The sequence below is a fragment of the Euleptes europaea genome, chromosome 17 (assembly GCF_029931775.1).
Source record: "Euleptes europaea isolate rEulEur1 chromosome 17, rEulEur1.hap1, whole genome shotgun sequence".
Lineage (NCBI taxonomy): Eukaryota > Metazoa > Chordata > Lepidosauria > Squamata > Sphaerodactylidae > Euleptes > Euleptes europaea.
In genome coordinates, this window is record NC_079328.1 from 34,392,846 (window position 1) to 34,413,624 (window position 20,779).

Genomic DNA, 20,779 nt, shown 5'->3' on the forward strand with positions numbered 1-20,779 from the left:
CAGTCGGCGGGGGTGACCGTGGGGAAAAGTCTCTGCATAAAAGACCATATTCAGCATGGCTAACACGGAAGGTAGCATGGGACTAGCCTTTTCCAAAAGGGTCTATGCACTGCAGTCGTCACATGAACTTCCCTAAAATGGCCCAGCGATGCCATTTCTATGGTTGTATCATCAGCTGCCCTCCCTGCACCATCTCTGTACCATCGTTATTGGCTAATACTTGCTTCTGACCTCAAGATTCCATCACTACTGATATGGAGGACGCTTGGAACTCTTGAGATTTTATTGTTAGATTGCTTATATTGGATTTTAAATATTTATTATATTGTATTATTAAATAGAATAATGTGGTTTTACTGTTGGCTGTAAGCCGCCCTGAGCCCTGCTCCAACAGGGAATATTAAGTTTATTATTAATATTATTAATATTAAGTCATTATTAAGTTTAGCCATACTTGTTGTGATTTATAGTTATATTTCTGGCAGGGAAAGGGCAGGATATAAATAAAATAAAACAAAATTTCATGCTCTTTTTTTCCAGGAAGGTTCCTTGGGTTTAGCAAAACAGCAAGATAGGTGAGTCAATATTCTGAGTTGATGTAAGATAGCTTTGTATTTTCATATAGATATATTTGGGATTCAGCAGGCCAAAAATGTACTAAGTAAATAACCCCCAAATCCTTCGAATATGTATGTTTTTCCTGCTCATTAGACACAAGACTACCCCAGTTATTTTTGAAGGTATACACAAATGCTGATAGACATTGAGATGTATTGATATGTTACCATCTAATTACTCAAAGCAGGAAAGTGCAGAAGAGAAAAGGATCCATCAGATGTGTTGATGAGTAAAGCAGATCAGATTAAAGAATGAATGTTTAGTTCTTATCTCTGAGACTTGGCAGAATCTGGGCTTATCTGCCAAGAGACAGCTATATTTGTGCTTCAAAATCCAAACATCTGTTTTCAGGCAATGTTTTCTTTTTTTATTAACCTTCATCGCAACCCGGCATCTGTGCAGTAATTCTGTTCAGAGCTCTAAAGATTTTCATACATACGACTTTGCAAGAGAAATCGCCTCGATAGCAAGTTTGCTTGGACATGAAAGCAGAGAACGGATAAAGCAAGCATTGAGTGTAAAATTACATTCCACATCATTCAATCATTTTCTTTATTTTAAGTAGAGATGTACCTTCATCACAAACCCCCATAGAAATACAGCCCCAGCAATAGAACTTTTCAAAGAGTGTTCATTTTGCTTCCAGTAGAAACAATGGCCTAATTCTCACTGAAGTGGTAATCCCCCCCTTAATTGATTTATTGAGGTTTGGTTTCAACAATCTGCTAATAATATCATCCGCCCTATGCCTCTGTAAAAATAAACAATTTCCTGCAAATATAAAATACATTTACAATGTATGTATATCTAATTCCTTCATCAGTTTTATCCAGCCTTCTTTTCCTGTGTTTTCCTAGTACAACGGTACATATAGCATCGTGGATTCAAGAGCTGTTACAATATTTTGCAAGAATGCTGATTCCATTCGAAAGCCCCATTTCTTTTCTCCAAACGTGTGAGAAAAAACCTGCAATTATCCCTTTTCCGAACCATGTTAGAAAGATTTGATTGGAAACATTGCTGTTAAAAATTGATAACCATTTTGTGACAATTATCTTTAAAAGTTGAATAAATTGCATAAAATGGAGTTAAACAAAATGGGATCCCCCCCCCCACAAATTAATAAATACAAGATGAAAAGGAATTAATCTCAGTGGGTGAACAGGTACCATTTCTATTCAAAAGAAAAATGACCCTGAATGTAAGATAAACCCTCTCCCCAAAAATGTGATGTGTGTGTGTAAGTCACAGCTGACTTAAGGCAACCCTGTAGAGTTTTCAAGGCAAGGGACTAACAGGGAGCATTTGCCATTGCCTTCCTCTGCATAATAACTCCGGGGTTCGTTGATGGTCCCCCATCTAAATAATAACCAGAGTCAACCCTGCTTAGCTTCTGAGATCTAACAAGAGCAGGCTAGCCTGAGCCACCAGGTCAGGGCTCCAAAACATATCACACACACACCTCAAAACATATTGGACATAACATAGGGTTGCCATGTACTTTGCAACCAGTGGGAGGTTTTTGGGGCAGAGCCTGAGGAGGATGGGGTTTGGGGAGGGGAGGGACTCCAATGCCATAGAGTCCAATTGCCAAAAGGGGCCATTTTCTCCAGGTGAACGGCTCTCTATCAGCTGGAGATCAATTGTAATAGCAGGAGATCTCCAGCTAGTACCTGGAGGTTGGCAACCCTAACATAACAGTACCTTTTAAGTGAATGTAAGAAGTCTCCCTCTTTTTTATGAGTCTTGCATTTTGAGTATATCAGAAGCCAAGTGTTTGATTAACGTATTCCACAAACAGATTCCAGATTTTTTTTTCAAATGTTGGTAAGGCTTATGGTTGGTAAGAAATCCATTCATCAGAAGCCACACTTACAATTGCTGTCTACCAGGTTGGCATCTAAGTGTAGGCCTTGGCTTTCCAAGCTGCAGTACCTGTTGCTTGGTAACAAATGCAGCATGCGAAGCTCTGGGTTTCTGAGGTTCCATAAATCCCCATACTCTTGGAACAAGGTGCTAAACAAGGTGGATTATATCACATCACTTCGCAGGTGGGAGCCCACAGGTTTCGATGGATTTTGCTGAGAGCATTTGCACGTGTGAATGTAATTCATTTGGTATGTTCCATTTTCATGACACTAAGTACATTTGTATTCAAGGTAGCCATGAATGCCAAGGCTTTTCAGTTAACAGCCACATACAGACCCATCTCTTGCTGATCATCTTGAACCATCACAGTTCCCCATGAAAAGTGGAAGCTCTGCTGTTTTTTATGACCCTGCTGTTGTTTGATCACTTAACTCTACCGTGAAAGTAGGACTGTCCACCTCCACGTAGTAACTGGAGATCTCCTGCTATGACAACTGATCTCCAGTTCACCTGGAGAAAATGGCCGCTTTGGCAATTGGACTCTGTGGCATTGAAGTCCCTCGCCAAACCCCACCATCTTGAGGCTCCGCCCCAAAAACCTCCCACCAGTGGCAAAGAAGGACCTGGCAACCCTATGTGAAAGAGAGGTCAGAAGGAATTTCTGATATCACCAGGTGATACTACCTCTTCCTCAATCCAATTGAAGACCAGCTTCAGGATTTGTTATGCCAAGTTCGTTTGTGGATGCTGGCAAAGGAGAGCGTTCAGCCATTCAAATTCACATATACCTTTTGCGTACAGCAAAAAGCAGGCTTGGGTCCACTGCTCTGCCCCTAAGATGTACATGTGTACAGGCAAACATCTGCATCAAGCTTCTGTGTGTGCATAAGTGTGCATGGATAAACTCGGTCACATGCTGCAATTGTAAATTGTATGGAACAGCCTACACGTGTACACATGTAGGGGCTTGCTGCATGTGCTTGGTTGCATGAGGGTATTCCAGGAGTGGGACCATTGGATGTGATCCCCTTCCCCTCTATATGAGTACATCTTATGTAGTTTGGCCAGTCTGAACAGCGCTAGTATGTTTTATCGATCTAACCAGACTTTGGGGAGGGGGGAGTGTAATAAGGCACATTCTCCCCATATCGTTTGAAGAAGAAATGTTGGTTTTTATATGCTGACTTTCTCTAACACTTAAGGAAGAATCAAACCGGAGTCCATTCCCCTTCCCTCCCCCTCCCCCAATAGATACCCTGTGAGGTAGATGGGGCTGAGAGAGCTCTAACAGAACTGTGACTAGCCCAAGGTCACCCAGCTGGCTTTGTGTATAGGAGTGGGGAAACCAACCCAGTTCACCAGATTAGAGTCCGCCGCTCACGTGGAGGAGGAACGGGGAATCAAACCCAGTTCTCCAGATCAGAGTCCACTGCTCCAAACTACTGCTGTTAACCACTACACCACACTGGCTCCCACTATAGACTATAGCCATTTATGCATGGCTGTTGCTTCACTGTGACCCCGCTGACTTCTTTGGGGCTTTGCCTTGATTATGCATGAATTTTCCAACTGTCAGAAGTTGCTTTGCTCTCCCTTTGTGTTTTTACGCATTTTGCCTACATTTTCTGGATTCGTGTTTAGCCAGCATCCAGAAAACCCGGGCAAAATGCGCAGAAATGCACGGGGAGAGTGAGGCGACCTCTGACGGTCAGAAAATGCATGCATAATCAATGCAAAGCCCCAAGTCATCAGCAGGGTTACCGCGAGGAGACAGCCGTGGTTAAATGGCCTACATCTGGGAACACCCTAAGAAGGACTATAATGAGGACAATGCCAAAGCAGTGGTACTGTAGTAAGTGCTAGTCTATGAGTCCCAGCTTAACTCAAAGCAAGAGTTTTCTTCTGCAAAGCGGGATGGAAGTGTTATATCCTGAATTTTGGCTCCAGTGACAGCTGCTCATCTGGAAGTGGATTTATTGCTGTCTTTATGCCAGTAAGCAAGACCACTATTTCCTATAAAACAGTTGAGGGTAATCTCTGCGCGCACACACACACACCCCCAATGGCCTTGGGTTTCTTTTCCATAAGAAAAGCAAATGCTTTTTTGGTGCCAATTCTACTCAGCTGTGCTTTGCGTAGATGGAGACCTTGGTTCTTGTACACAGCATCCCACTTGCCAAGGGCTGTATTAAGGACAGGTGGGAGAGAACGAAGAGGAAATAAATGGCATCAGTATTTCTTCAGTACCATACCCTGCTGCTTCCTGGCGTGGAGCTGATTTTTGCTCACAATAAAGCTGAACAAATATGAGGTTCAGGGAAGAATTCGTAGCGAAGAGTGCATCCTTGACTTTTAGAAATGGGCTTTGAACACAAGAATTATCTGCTGCATCACGCCAAGTGGTCAGCCTAACATCCTGTCTCTGGCCCAGCCAGCCAGATCACTCTCAAAGCTCGTAATATTTAACATGATATAATAGCCATACCCTGTTGATAGCCCTCAATGTCCAGCAATCAGAAGTGATAATGTTGAATCTTAATGCCTTTCCTAACAGTACACTTTATGGCAATTTTACAGCCATTTTGTAGCGCTTGCAATGAATCAAAGGCATTTGGACTGTTCCATTCCCAGAACTCTGTCGTGTATAGGTTTGCCAACCTCTAGGTAGGGCTGGGAGATCTCTGGGAATTACAACTGGTCTCTGGACAACAACTCTGGGGCAACAACTCTGACAAAAACCCCACACAAAGAAGACAGAGCTGACTTAGCCTTCTTTTGGTTGGCTTGGTTGCAGTAGATGTTTGGTCCTACCCTATTTCCACAGAATCTCATGGAACTGGGGGGAAACACCACCAATTTATTCCGCCATTTTGAACATAGCCTTGTGTAGAGTGAGTATCACCCCCTCTGATCTACCACAAAATGCATGTGAAATATACTCTCTAATTACACTCATAGAGGCAGGGGGCAACACTTCCACTCCTGTTAGAGTGGGTAACAGACTTCTGCTTATTTGCAGTTTTTATTGAGGTTAGGTTACCAAGTTTCAGGTGGGGCTTGGAAATCTCCCAGAATTACAACTGATCTCCAGACCACAGAGATCAGTTCCCCTGGAGAAAATGCCACCTTTGGATGGTGGACTCTCTGGTATACCCCCAGACCCTTCCCTCCCCAGGCTCCACCCCCAAATCTCCAAGAATGTCCCAACCCTTGAGCTGGCAACCCTAGAACAGTGTATGAAGGTAGTTCCCTTCATTGCACTATATCTCAATCATATGGGCAAATCCACTGTGTCTTCCACTTGAGGTCCTTCATAAAGCAGTATACCTTCCATCAGTAGAAGGACATTTGGAAAGATGCAGTCCACTAGCTATCTTTCTAATGGACGTTGGGAGTGTTTGGGTGTTGTTGTTTTTTTGGGGAGTAGGTTTTATTAATTGCTATTGTCGATTATTTAATTCTTCTTCATGATTTTATTCTAGGTTCACCTCCTCAGATTTTGTCTGAGAGCTTTTAATAAATATTCAACAGATCTGGCCTGCAACATCTCCCCCACACTCATTATGATGGATACTGTGTTCAAGAAGAATTTGAACCAACCCCACCCCCATCCTCGTTTCCAGTTCTGTGCTTCTATCATGTGATGATCATCGCTCTTCAGGCATATTTTAGACTTTATTTAGTTCAGGAACGTTACAAGAAACTTTCTCCTGATGAAGAATTTAATGCCCTTTAAGACTCCCACACTGCTAGCTTAGAAGAAGAAAATAATTCTCTAGGAAGCAACTCCAAAAGTGCGGAAGCTTCTAAATAGATGCAATTCTAATGAGAGGGTGAGCAGAGAGGGGACCTCTGCATTTTTACACCTCTTTGCTGGAGCATATAATGGATTTTCTGCTCTGTCTAAATGATCACATTTCTTTTGCGTTTCCAACTAACTCCAAAGTCTCACTCATAAAGACTAGGGTTAGGATTCTGTGCAGGATTGTTCTTCATTTGCTTGTCTTCGCCTTTTCTTTTCCTCTATTATGGGATGGCTCTGATTTTTTTTATAAAACAAATCTGGTGCTCTAATTACATTATGCTCAACACATGCACAGCTGAAGGTGACCACATTTATCCAGGTATTGCTCCCGGTTTGATTTTCACAACGTTATTGGGTGTGTTTTTTAATTCCAGTGTGACATCAGGGGTTGGGATGGTCCTTTCTCTTCAAAGAATTTAGCTGTGCATTCATAAAGAGGTTGGTTGGAACACTAAAAGGGTGGAGGAAACTGCAACTAAAGAGGTCAGGATGGCTATGTACACCCTCCCCCTTTACAGATTACACATTTCTCATTGCTTCTATTTCTGAGCAATTCACTGGTTCTACCATTTAATGACTAAATAGCTAAAAGGGCCTTTGTAATAGCAGTATTTCAATGCAAAAAGTTTATTGTATTTTTTATAACTGTGGATTCCCGGACATACCCGAGGCTCTGTTTGCACCCCATGGGGTAGTGACAAGAACTGGAGCCAAGCACCATTCCAGGGGTGTGCTGGCTTTATCCAAGGGGCCCACATGGCTTACGTGGGCCCTAGAGTTGCCAACCTCCAGCTGGTAACTGGAAGGAAAAATACACCTGTGCTATAACTAAGAAGTTAGCAAGAAAAAACAGCACAAAGCTCTAGATATTTAAATTACAAAAAATATAATAAATAGATAATGCTATACATGACAAACAATGTGACAAATGTGAATTACCACCCAAAGTGTAACAAAACAAATAGTACAGACAATGCAAACATAGAAGATGGTTTCTCAATATACATCAAAAAAGTTATGTTTTCGTATTTGCACATGACTTACTTGCAAAGTTCTTCAGTAGTGCATCAATTACAGTTTCATTCTTTTTGCCTATAAGGCTAAGTGTAGAATTGAGTTAGCTTCTCAAGAAGTCTTCACAGCCAGAAAGGAAAATAGGAACGCCTTCCGGATTGTTTTGCGCGTTTTCGCTGCTAGGGGCTTCATCAGCGTGTCTAGGGGCTACATCAGCTCCCAATCGCCCTATAGGGCTTGTTGTTTTGACTCTGCCTCTCTGAGCTGGTTTAACTCGCAGATCAAAGCTGATGAAGCCCCTAGCGGCGAAAACGCGCAAAACAATCCAAAAGGCGTTCCTATTTTCCTTTCTGGCTGTGAAGACTTCTTGAGAAGCTAACTCAATTCTACACTTAGCCTTATAGGCAAAAAGAATGAAACTGTAATTGATGTACTACTGAAGAACTTTGCAACTAAGTCATATGCAAATAAGAAAACATAACTTTTTTCATGTATATTGAGAGACCATCTTCTATGTTTGTATTGTCTGTACTATTTGTTTTGTTACACTTTGGGTGGCAATTCACATTTGTCACATTGTTTGTCATGTATAGCATTATCAATTTATTATAGTTTTTGTAATTGAAATATATAGAGCTTTGTGCTGTTTTTTCTTGCTAACCTCCAGCTGGTGGCTGGAGATCTCCTGCTATTACAACTGATCACCAGGCAATACAAATCAGTTCCCCTGAAAAAAATGGCCGAGTTGGCAATTGTACTCTATGACATTGAAGTCCCTCCCCTCTCCAAACCCTGCCCTCCTCAAACTCCACCCCCAAAATCAGGTATTTCCCAACATGGAACTGGCAAGCCTAGTGGGCCTCTATGGCCTTGCTCCCCAGCCAGCCAGGCTGGCTAGGCCGGCCTTGGGGGTGGCCCATGCAAGCACAATTTGGAGGGATAGTTTTCTCCATGGTCCACCTGCTTGGCATAAAAACATCCCCCCATAGAACCAGCTTCAACCTGCATTGATAACACTGCAAGGTTTATTATGATGTATGTAGATTGTATCCATCTTGCATTGTATCTTCCATCCAAGAGGCCCAGCACAGCCTACATAATTTTCTTCTTTTCCATTTCATCTTCACAACAACTCTGTGAGAGGGCTAGACTGAGAGTGTGTGTCTGGCCAAGGTCATCCAATGGACTTCCAAGGTGGAATGAGTATCTGAACAAAGGTTGCCAGGTTCCTCTTTGCCACCGGTCGGAGGTTTTTGGGGTGGAGCCTGAGGAAGGTGGGGTTTGGGGAGAGGAGGGATTTCAATCCCATAGAGTCCAATTGCCAAAGCTGCCATTTTCTCCAGGTGAACTGATCTCTATCGGCTGGAGATCAGTTGTAATAGCAGGAGATCTCCATCTAGTACCTGGAGGTTGGCTACCCTAATCTGAACAATGGTCTCTCCCATCCCACACACTCAAGTTCCTTTCGCCTTTTGACCTTGCATGTTTCAAAGAGCAGGCTTTCTTGAATCTTGTCCCCTCTCCCACAACACTCTAATCTCTGAAATGGTGCTGCTGCTGGAATTCATTTCTGCTGGTGGGAGGGCCATATTCTTATTTGAAACACATGCTGCATTTAGATGTCAGCAAAGCCTAGCAAGAAGCAATAAAAGAATTGTCTGGCTCACTTAGAATGCCCAAAGGATAAAACTTCTGCCAACTAATTGGTTTTGCAATTGGCAAGTTAAATGGAGAAAGGCTGTGAGACTTTGTCAGTGTTCTGTATAGATTATTCTGCCCGTACGAGGAATGGAACTCGTATTGAGTTCTATCAAGTGCATATACTAATAATCATTTCAAAAAGGGAGGAGGGAACCCTCTAATGACATCTGGGCAGCAACTGGATATCTTTTGTGCTATGAAAGTAAAATTGACCTCCCAGCAAAATGAGCTTCACATAAATGATTGTGTCTGGGCAGTTGGGGGAGGGGGTGTAGAGAACTTTTTAAGCAACTGGACAACCTGCCCAAGGATTATGGGTTGGATCCACTCATCTTTGCTGCTGGTGAAAAAGGAAGAAAGGCACTTCAATCACCAAAAAAGAGATATTCTGGGATCATGGGACATTCATGGAGAAAAGCAATGTGAAATGGGCTTTTGTGTTTGGAAGGGAATTGGTCAAGACTTGAGTTTTAAAAGCAAGCTAGATCCAACCCAGTGTCTTTTTTTTTACACTGAATCAAATGCTACAGCTTCAATTGACCCTCCAGCATTGTAGAAAGGAGGGAAATTGGGTGGGATTAAGTGGGGATACGGGCTGGAAGCAATATGGATCACTGTAATGGGAAGCAGGTTGGATTATGTTCTTTTAAAAGTTCAGGCTTCTTTTTCTCATGAGGTTTTTATTTATTTTTATGCCTTAAATGTTCACTGTGCTTTGCAGAGTACAAGAAGATAAGTCATATGGAGAAAGCCCACCAAATTCTACAAACCCATTTGAAAGTTCTGGACATATTCTTGGGGCGGGGGGCTTGTTCTTCTGAGCTTTATTATTGTAATGATAGAAGTGCTGATAACATATCACAGTATGAATTCATGCTGAGTCCCACTTCAGCATTTCCAAATAGTGGGAAATGTGTTTCCTAGATTCAATGTTTTCTTAATCTACTCAGTATTTTCTCTCCCAGATTCTTTTATTCTAACCTTCTTCCCTCTCAGACTCCTACTTATTATACTGGTTACATCTCATACCCTTGTAATTTCTTTTGTTTCTATGCTTGATTCTGTTCCATTTCTTCTTTCTGATCACTGTTATATTCAGGAAAATCTCTTGCAATCAACTCCATTGCCTTCTTGAGTGTTTAACCCTTTTTGAAATCTTCACTTTTAAATTAATCTCTTCTCATTCTTCCTCAGTTTGTGGAGGGTAAAGTTTAGACGACTGGAGAAGGCCATGGCAAACCACTCCGTAAACATAGTCTGCCTAGTAAACGTCAGGCTGTGATGTCACCCTGTGAGTCAGTAATGACCTGGGGCTTAGCTTTACTTTTACATTCTTCTCAACACCTGATCAAATGTTGTTGACCAAACGTGGTTCATCTAAAGACCGGGTAGTAGGACAGGTGTTACACCATGAGAGCCCCTAATCTGTTTGACATCCTTAGCACCTGGGGCAGATACTTGTTGAGGATGATGGAAGCCCAGTGAACTATGGGTTGTATCTGTTAAGTCCCATACAGCTTCTCAGCCTCACCTAATTCTCCTCCTTACTACAGTCTTTATCCCACATGATTTTTGCCCATGCAGGTCCCACAATCCCTAAAGGTAAAGGTCCCCTGTGCAATCACCGGGTCATTCCTGACCCATGGGGTGATGTCACATCCTGACATTTACTAGGCAGACTTTGTTTACGGGGTGGTTTGCCACTGCCTTCCCCAGTTATCTTCCCTTTACCCCCAGCTGGGTACTCATTTTACCAACCTCAGAAGGATGGAAGGCTGCTTCAACCTTGAGGCGACTACCTGAAACCAACTTCAGTCGGGATCGAACTCAGGTCGTGAGCAGAGCTTGGACTGCAATACTGCAGCTTACCACTCTGCACCACGGGGCTCTTCCCATAATCCCTAGCATAGCCTTTTTGTTTAGGGGCTGTGGCTGAGAGGAAGATCCTTTCTTTTGCATGCAGAAGGTCCCAGGTTCATTTCCTGGCATCTCTAGGTAAAAGAAGCAGGCAGTAAATGATGGGAAAGATCTCTGCCTGAGGCCCTAGAGAGCTACTGCCAGTCTGAATCGATGATACTGACCTTGATGGAGTGGTGGTCTGCTCCAGTATGAGGTAACTTCATCTGTGTTCATGTATGTTTATATAGTGGTCAAATGAGACCCCCTCCTCCCTTGACCATTAGTGGAAAAGCTGGTTGGATCTCAACCCTATGGCAGCACCCAGCATGTACCAATGAGTGATGGCTGGTGCTATATCAAGAATCTTGGTGGACACAACAGGATGAGATCAACTCCTCTTGTTCTGTCCAGCCATTATTTACACATCAGGCCAGTATTAAGAAAATGATCGTGCATGGTATTTGTTTCAGGTTTCTCAGCAGCACCTTCAGACCCAACAGCAGCAGTAGCATGTTGGCTGAGAGATGGCTCAGAATGAGGGACATGATGTTATTTTCTTTATTCCACTCCCTTTGGTCTTGTTTGTCTCCCACGTTCTGTTGTTTTTATTCTTGAGTCAGAGCCTTTGGATGGTTTTGACATGATACAAATCTCCCTCTGTGTGATTTCACTTATTATAAATTCATGCTTTTGTTCTATTCGTCTGCTTTTCTTCTCTCCCTCTGTTCTGTCACTAATCTTCCCATCTGCCTTACCATAGTTTCTGCTTGCATGTTGGATTGCTATATCAAATCCAGTATTCAGAAGGCGGAATTTCTTGTATTTCCACCCCTAAAACCTTTACTTTCTCTCTCTTGGCAATATCACTCTGTAGTTTTCCCAGCAGGTTAACTGCTTGGGCTCGACTGCTGGATTCCTCTTCTCTTTCACAACTCAAATCACCGTTTTAGCTGAAGTCTTTCATTCCTCTCTGATATTTCTAAAAATTCCCCTTATCTACCGATTCAACCGAAACTTTTCCACAGACTTTCATCCTGCCTATCCCCCATTGATCACTGTCATATTTCACCCATCTTCTTTTCAGCGGTAATGCATTATTTCCACTCTCAATTCTTCTGCTCACTTAATTTTTATTTTGTCATGCTTTAATCATGTTCTGCCTCACTGAGTTGTTCATATGTAACCTAGCTGATACGTTTGGATGTTGAGGAATGAGCCTTTCAGTCAGTCACATTCCCCCTCTTCTCCTGGTGCACAATTAATTACTTCCCCTCTAAGATAGCCTATGGAGTTCCATCACCTCCAAAACACAAATTATGGTCTGTACCTCCAAACTAGGATCACAGTTTGAAGCTAGTTCTCAATACACATTTGGCAGGAAAACAAGCTAACATTGATCAGGTGAAACTATGGTTCTTGCTGCATTGTTAGGGAGTAAATAATTAATACTGTAGTGCAGAAGAAGGAGGATTGTTTGGGAGACTTGAAACATCGGCCGTTTATGCACGGGTTGGATCTCCCTGGTTGGACCTGGATTCATTGCACACACATTAATGTAACCTGATTTGGGGAAAACTGTATGCATTGGATTGAATGATCAGGGACGAAACTGTGTGCTAATCAAGCCATGAATACAGAAAAGCAGTCTCCCAAGCTCAGATCAAGTCCCACCCCTTTAAATGCTGCTCTGTAATTGGCTTACTGTGAGCGAAGATTTCCTTCCCCCCCAAACCCAACTGCCACATAAAAATGCATTTTAAGAACCAAAAAACAAAAAACAAAAAACGGAGCTACTTGAAAGTGTGGGGGGGGGGGGAGAAATCCAAGCCTCGTTTTTTAAAAAGCCTTTCTTTTGTTCAGAAAGAGCTCCGAGGAAGCAGGAAGCACTTGAATCCCCACCTCTTTACACACTGCTTCGTGATTGGCTGTGAGAGAAGCAAATCTTCTGTGGTTCCCCCTAATGCAGTATGCATGTTCTGTGACTCCAGAATGAGCCAGGATGAACTGTTTAATTCAGGCCAGAGGAGGAATGGGAAAAGCCGGGTTCATTTTGCGTCGAAACAGCGTTGAGCGTCCAAGGAATGAGATAGCGTGCATACTGAAAAATTTCATCCTGGCTGAAACAGGGAATAAAGGAGGTTAAAGCGACCGTGCATAAATGACCGTCATGTCTCTTCGTTGGCTTCTTTTACTGTCTCATACGAGGCCTGGAAGCCCTAGTTGCTCACTGACTCTCTGCGTGGTAGTGGGAGAAAAAAATTATGCAACATCAGCTGTGTTGCTATGTCACTTCCAGGGGAAACCCCAAAGTGATGTAGGGTAGCTCCAGGAATCACTGGAAACTCTATGGGAGAACCATAGAGTTTCCAGCGATCCCTGAGGTACCCTACATCACTTCTTGATTTCCCCCAGAAGTGATGTAGAAACACAGAGCCAAAGTCGCATCCCCTGATGTCCCCACCCCTAACTCCAATATACAATGAGATGGGAATATGGTTGCAGAACAGTGATCATAGAAGGAGCTGCACCACTTCAGACTGCAAGCAGAGGATCATGGGATGTCATATTTTGGACTGCTTCCCTAAAAATAGAAAACGAGTAAAATGAAGAAGAAGAAGAAGAGTTGGTTTTTATATGCCGACTTTCTCTACAATTTAGGGGAGAATCAAACCAGCTTACAATCTCCTTCCCTTCCCCTCCCCACAACAGACACCCTGTGAGGTAGGTGAGGCTGAGAGAGCTCTAAGAGAGCTGTGACCAGCCCAAGGTCACCCAGCAGGCTTCATGTGTAGGAGTGGGGAAACCAACCCAGTTCATTAGGTTAGAGTCCGCCGCTCATGTGGAGGAGTGGGGAATCAAACCCAGTTCTCCAGGTTAGAGTCCACTGCTCTTCACCACAGCTGGGTAGAAGCTTTCTTCTTGCTATGTTAGTATTCTGTTTTAGGGAGGGTGTTATTTTTAAGGAACTTTCAAAGCCAAAATCCATCACACAGTCTGAAGTGCTACAGTCCTCTCTATTACCTCAGCTTTCTACCACCTCACATGTGAAAACCATGCTTCACACCTCTTTTTGTAAGTTTTAATTCCCTCCATATTCAAATTATATTGCTTTCCTTCTCTTCTTCTGCTCAGCACTTCCATTCATCAAACACTAATCTCGCTGAACCCTCTCTCCTGTTATTTATTGCTTGTCTGCATATTTCCCCCATGCATGAAACTCTCTCCCCTTGTTTGTCACGCTTCTTCCATCGTCCTTTTTAAAAGAAACTATTTTAAACTCCCATCTGTTTTTGCCTCACATTTTCCTTTCAATGTCCTATTTTGACTCTCTTGTTTTTTCTTTTCATATTTTTAGGTTAGTTGCCGTACAGATTTCTTTTAACCTCACCCAGAAAGTGTAATGTTTCCCTTCTCTTTCCAAACCCCATCCATTTTTTTTCTTATTTCTTTATGTGAATGATGAGTCTGTCAGCAAGGAGCGGTGTCTTTTTCGGAACGTACAGCACCTAGTATACTTTAGGGACGGTTTATAAAGAGTAAATGAGGGGGCAGATTGTTTTTCAGCACATCTTCGCACATGTGCCATTGCCATAAAATGTATGATTTCCATGCCAAAATGGATGGTTGTTTAGGTCCCGAGCTATTGATTTGATGAGCAGCATATGAAATAGTGTCACATGGTTAAAAATCTGTACAAAAGCACCAAACTTGATATATCTTCTAAACCAACCAGATGAACTTCCTTTTCTGTGCAAAATTCTCTGTCTCTCTCACTATCTCTCTCTCTGTCTCTCTCACTATCTTTTTCCCTCTCTCTAATACTATCTATCTATCTGTCTGTCTGTCATCTATCATCTATCTATCTGGCTACAACATGATTGTGAGTCAGTGTGGAATGGAGGATGAGTTTTTAGAGAAAAGCTTCACACAAAGCAATACTGGGTATATTTAATGTAGCACTGTCATTTGCCAGGTGGAGTCTGGGTTTCTCCTGGTGTCACCACTGATATCCATACAATAGCGATCAGTTCCCTTGGAGGAAATAGCAGCTTTGGAGGGTGGGCTGTATGGAATCACATCTCCTCTGAGCTCCCTCTAAAGATTCGGGTGTCCTCAAGCTCCCCACTCCTTGCCCCAAATCTTCAAGAATTTTTCAAGCCAGACTTGGTAATGCTAGTGCTAAGTAAGAAAAGAATAGTGACAGTGAGGATCCAGGACAAACAGCTGTTTCACTGTAAATGAAGAAAAGAGGAGACAATTAATCTCTGACCTATACCTGTTTAATCAGAAGCAAGTCCCACTGAATTCAATGGGTGTTGCTCCTAAGTAATTATGCACTATATTGCAAACTGTTGGGACAATCATATTGCATTGGGACGAGGCATGTATTGTGCATTCCTGAAAACTTTTTTTAATCCCAAGAGTGGGTACAGAGCTATATAACTTTGTTTAGGATTGCAGTGTGAGTTTGTCATTAGCTCTTCGCAATGGTTGCATATGGATTTTGATACATTTTTCAGTTCCTAGTGCTGATTTGTGTCTTTTCCCTCGCTTGGCTTTACCAAAGTGCACATGCGCATTGACAGAATGCTACAAGAAAGCAACTGTGATGCAATTGTATGTACAAGATTCTTTGTGTTTGTGTGTGTGTTTTACTGCTTTGTGCATTTGGTAAAAACTGCACCAGAAATATACTGATGGAATCATATTTACAATCACATCATGACTTGGAATAATTAATTGAGCTGTCTGTTTGATTTGCAAAAGTCTTGTTTATTTTGCCACATGTATTCCATATCTTTCTTTAATAGATTATTTACTTCTCACTGGCCTCCCAAACACATAGGGTTGCTGAACCTCAAGTCTCTTCTCTTTGGGGCCTGTTCTGTCCTGTACAACGTGTCTGAAAAAAGAAAGCAGAACTTGTTGCTGGCCAAACACCATGTTTCTCAGGCTGTGATTGCTTCTGATGCTACATGCTATAATTGGTACTGGTTAAGTAGACAACTGAGAATGTGACTTTCTTTTCTCCATTGGCATTTAAATTACACCTACCACTTTTCCATATCAGTTAACACTGCTGGTATTATTGTAATATATACTTGTTTCTGTGCATTTCTAGTTTTTTTTATCATGTATGAAGAAATATCTTTTCTTAAACTTTTTTTAAAAAAAGACTGCATTAAAAATGGCCGTGTTTTATCATTGTTACAGAAAGGTGGGAGGAAAAGAGATCCAATGGACAGAAGGAAGCAAATGCTGTGGGGAAATGCATTATGCTTCAATTTTGGAAAATCTCTTTGGTCTTTTATGCATGGGAGTTTTACCTGGGGTTCGAGGCTCTCTTGACCGACACTTTTCTGTTCCAAATCCTAAAAATGCCTGGAGAAAGTCCTGGGGTTACTGGAATAATGCAGAATCACCGGCAGAAATCAACAAGCATCTGAATCCCCACCCCTTGAAAACTCTGCTTTGTAATTGGCTGTAGAGCTTACTGGAAGAAAAATGTAAACCACCCACCCCCACCCCCAAAATCCCCTCTCCTGAACTTTGGCTAATAGGGACGATTTGACCTATGCTGATCTCAGGGGAGATCGAAGAATCACGTTACAACAGAATTGGGAAGACCCGGACATTGCTTGGGCTGGGAACGGGAGAAGTGCTCTCATCCCCAGAGGCCAATGCCTTTGTTCTCTTCTGGGTTTTTGGGGGGGAAGGTATATGGTTGGCCAGAGAATGAAAAAATCGGTTGACCTTGGTAAGATCCAAGGAGGCAGTTCATGACATTTTTAGGACATGCTCAGCCTAAAGATATTCCGTTAGCTATATTGTGGCTGATGGGAACACAGCTTTGGTTGCCGTCATTTGAACGCTTGCCAAGTATCTGTAATCGAAAGCTTTACTTGAGGATTTTTACCACCAGGCTCCTAAACCATACTGTCTCAGCTTTCTTCAGCCTGTGCTATTTCATGCCTTTTATGGTAAAGCAGTATACTGTGGACATATGGAGCATCTGAACTCCTGCCAAAAGTTTAAATGACAAGGTTAAAAATATACAGGCATGCAAGGATCTCTCTCCCCCCTCCTCTTTAATGTATGTTTCTGCAAGCTGGAGCCAAAGCAGACACTAAATCAGAACTTATAGCTTGTTTAGTCATTAGCTTTATGGATGTATAGAGTGTTGGGAGTACCTTGGTCTAATAAGATGGAAACAGTTATTCTCAGTTAACAAAACAATCAGACCATTATAATGAATTTCTTGCATGGGAAGGGAACCAGGAAGTCTGGAAGCAACCCAGAGGATTGTGGAAGCATCCAGAAAAACACTTGGGGCGAAAACGCATGGTCGCTTTAGCCTCCTTTATTCCCTGTTTCAGCCAGGATTCAGCCAGGATCAAATGCATGCATTTCGCTGAACTTGCGTTCAATCCTGGCTGAATCCTGGCTGAAACAGGGAATAAAGGAGGCTAAAGCAACCATGCGTTTTCACCCATGGTTTTCTTCCCAGTTCACCAACTGCTCTCATATTGAGCATGAAGGATGATGTCCATTTGGAAATCTCTAGTAAGCGGGAATCACTGGTCTTTTATGCATGGCTGTTTCTCTCGCGATCACCCCTCCTATGATTTCGGGTCTTTGTGTTGATTATGCAAACCATTTCTGACCATCAGAAGTCACCTCACTCTCCCCCTGCATTTTCCCACGTTTTACTCGCTTTTTTAAATTGGAGATAAAACAGGTCTCTGAAAACACGGGCAAAATGTGCGTAAACATAGGGGAAGAACGAGGCAACCTCTGATGGTCGGAAATCAACACAAAGATCCAAAGTCATCAGAGGGGTGACGGGAAGTGAAACAGCCATGCATAAAAGACCAATGTTTAGTGTGTTCAACTACTCTGATATTTCAGACCATTGTAACAATACTCTGTGGGGACAAGAAGCTTAAAGGAACAGGTGACTTTTTAATGAACTAGGCATCTTTTAGAACTTTGCAGTAATGTATCCCACTCCGTCCAAGTTCTTATCATTCAGCTGCTTGTTTGCATGAATAATGATTTCTGCAATTGGGAGGGGGGGAAGCGTAAACTGAATTTTCACACTCAACAGTGGCCCAGCTGCTCACTTGGGGTTGGATCCAGCCAGCCTTTGCACTCCATCTCACCTAACACCTCTCCTTAATGTCGCCCTTGTTCCCCATGACTTATGTCCATGCAGCTCCATGATCCTGAACACTGGTGGCCAAAAGGGACCCCTTGCTCCATTTTGCATTGGACAAGCTGGTTGGATCCAACCCATTGCTGGTTGCTTCACCAAGATGAATCCATTCATGTGTGAGCGAATTGCTTTCTCTCCCACGAAGAACAGCAAAGTGCTTCTGTCCCTTCCATATAAGCACCCATGGGCTAGTTCTTGCATAGGCATTCCTTTCATGGGAATGGCCCTCATTTCAGGACCATTTATGAGATATTAGCCCAGGTGAGGGATCCAAAAAATGCATGCAGTTAGGAGTTAGATAGTGGCTGCAGTTTGATAGGCTGTACTGGGAATATGGCTTCCCATATGACCCTTCAGATCCATTTTCCAACTCTGTCAACTGTGGGAAATTCCTGGAGATTAGGGGGTAGAACTGGGGATGCGGGACTTCAGCAGGGCATAATGCCATAGAGTCCACCCTCTGAAGCAGCCTTTAGGGGAATTGATCTCTGTAGTCTGGAAATTACTTGTGATTACGGGAGATCCCTGCAAACACACCCAGAAATTGCCAACTCTAAGATTTAGGGACGAGTCTAAAAGAATGATGCTGCTTATTGAAGCCAAGTCTGAAATCCATTGGTATTCCATGCCCAGGACTCTTCTGCCATGTTCATCATCTGAACTACACCTGGTAACTAAAAAATTGCCCAGGGCTCCAGAAACAGAGCTCCCAGCACACATTGCCTTCAACCCTCAATTTGGGAAATACATGTTGTAGTGATCCTTCCTTTGATTGGTAGGATGCCTTAATCTTTATGGTTGGGACTGTTTTCTCCAGGTGAACTGATCTCTATCAGCTGGAGATGAGTTGTAATAGCAGGAGAGCTCCAGCGAGTACCTGGGGGTTAAAACAAAATTCACACAGAAAACAAATATTCCAAGCAATTTCAATATAATTCCAATATTACCATCATAATGCAAAAGTCAAATCAAAGCACATGTCATAAATTACGAAGTCACATGTATTGTTCACAAGTAGGTGCATACAAACAGGTAAGTGTATAGTCCTGGTTATAAATATAGGTAAGTAAACACATCACCATGTATATAATAATTCTAACAATATATTTTTTCTTTAGCAACAATATATTCATCAGACGTCATATCAAAGACCTGTGCTTTGATATGACTTTTGCATTAGGATGGTAATATTGGAATTATATTGAAATTGCTTGGAATATTTGTTTTCTGTGAGAATTATGGTTTAACTATTATATACACAGAAGTGTCTATTTTTGTACTAGTACCTGGAGGTTGGCAGCCCTTTTTGCCTACTTAAAATTGAAAACTTCCTTACATAACAAAGAAATTCTTCTGTCTGTCTTTAAGCACCTTCACATTCACAGCCCTCAGAGATAAAGGGAAGGTCCCCTCCGCCCCCAGTGACTTAAGCATACTCATCAGGACAAAACTGCCAGGGAGAGTATTGGATGGGCAGGGTTGAATGAGTAAGAAGGATGCAATTTGGAGCATCATCAGTTTTGTGAATGGCACCAACCTCCCCACCTCTTTCCCCCCAGCTAGAATCAATGCTACTCTTAAGGGGAAAAACAAAAACAAAAACTAAACCACAAGCCATCATTCTTCAAAGGCAAGCTGTAATGTCAGCCATTTTAAAACCTAGGGATTTTTAAAAGGGGAGGCTGATTTATTTCGATGTATTTATTTGCTGTTGGGTAAACATATATGCCACTTCTCTAGAGACCTGCTTGAGGGGGCTTTCATCCAAAACAATAAAAAAACAATAAAACAAAACCATTAAAAACAAAGCACAGCCATTCAGACCAAGCCAGGGCATGAAAAAGCATAAAACAAACACCAAACAGACCAAAGTGATGTTGATAAAACCATTCTCAGGGCAGGAACAGACAGGGAGGTGGGGAGAGAGAGAGATAAAAAAAAAACCTTAGTTTAAAGCCTGGTTAAAAAACAGTTTTTTGGCCTGTCACCTAAACAGCATAGCCAGCCCTTAGCCTAACAATTCCTGGAGCTTTAGAAAGAAGAGACTTAGAAGGTGGTAGCATCACAGATGCTGTGACATCACAGGTGATCAGCCAGAAATGACATCAGAGAGTGTCTGATGTCACTTCCCCCATTCTTCCTTCCCCCCGCCCCCAGCTCAGCTGATCAAGCACAGAAGATTGAGAATGGAGCCGGAGTTTTCCTGCTGCGGGTGGGCAAATGGTAAGCCTCTGTAGAAAGGAAAACAAGGTAGGTGCCAGGTAAGCCTCAAGGGGAAAAGGCCTTCGAAAGGCAAGCTAATCTGAGCTTTAGGTGAGAGGGGGGACCCACTGGCCCCATTCCTGGGGAAAAAACCAATAGGGACTGAACAAACTGTGAAAAGAGAGGATTGTGATAGGTTGAAATTCAGCGTTCAGTTTATTGTTTGGGGTAGGGTTGCCAACCTCCAGGTAGTAGCTGGAGATCTCCTGCTATTACAACTGATCTCCAGCCAATAGAGATCAGTTCACCTGGAGAAAATGGCCGCTTTGGCAATTGGTTTCTATGCCATTGAAGTCCCTCCCCTCCCCAAACCCCACCCTCCTCAGGCTCCACCCCAAAAATCTCCAGGTCTTTTCCCAATCAGGAGCTGGCAACCCTAGTCCAGGGAGTCCAAT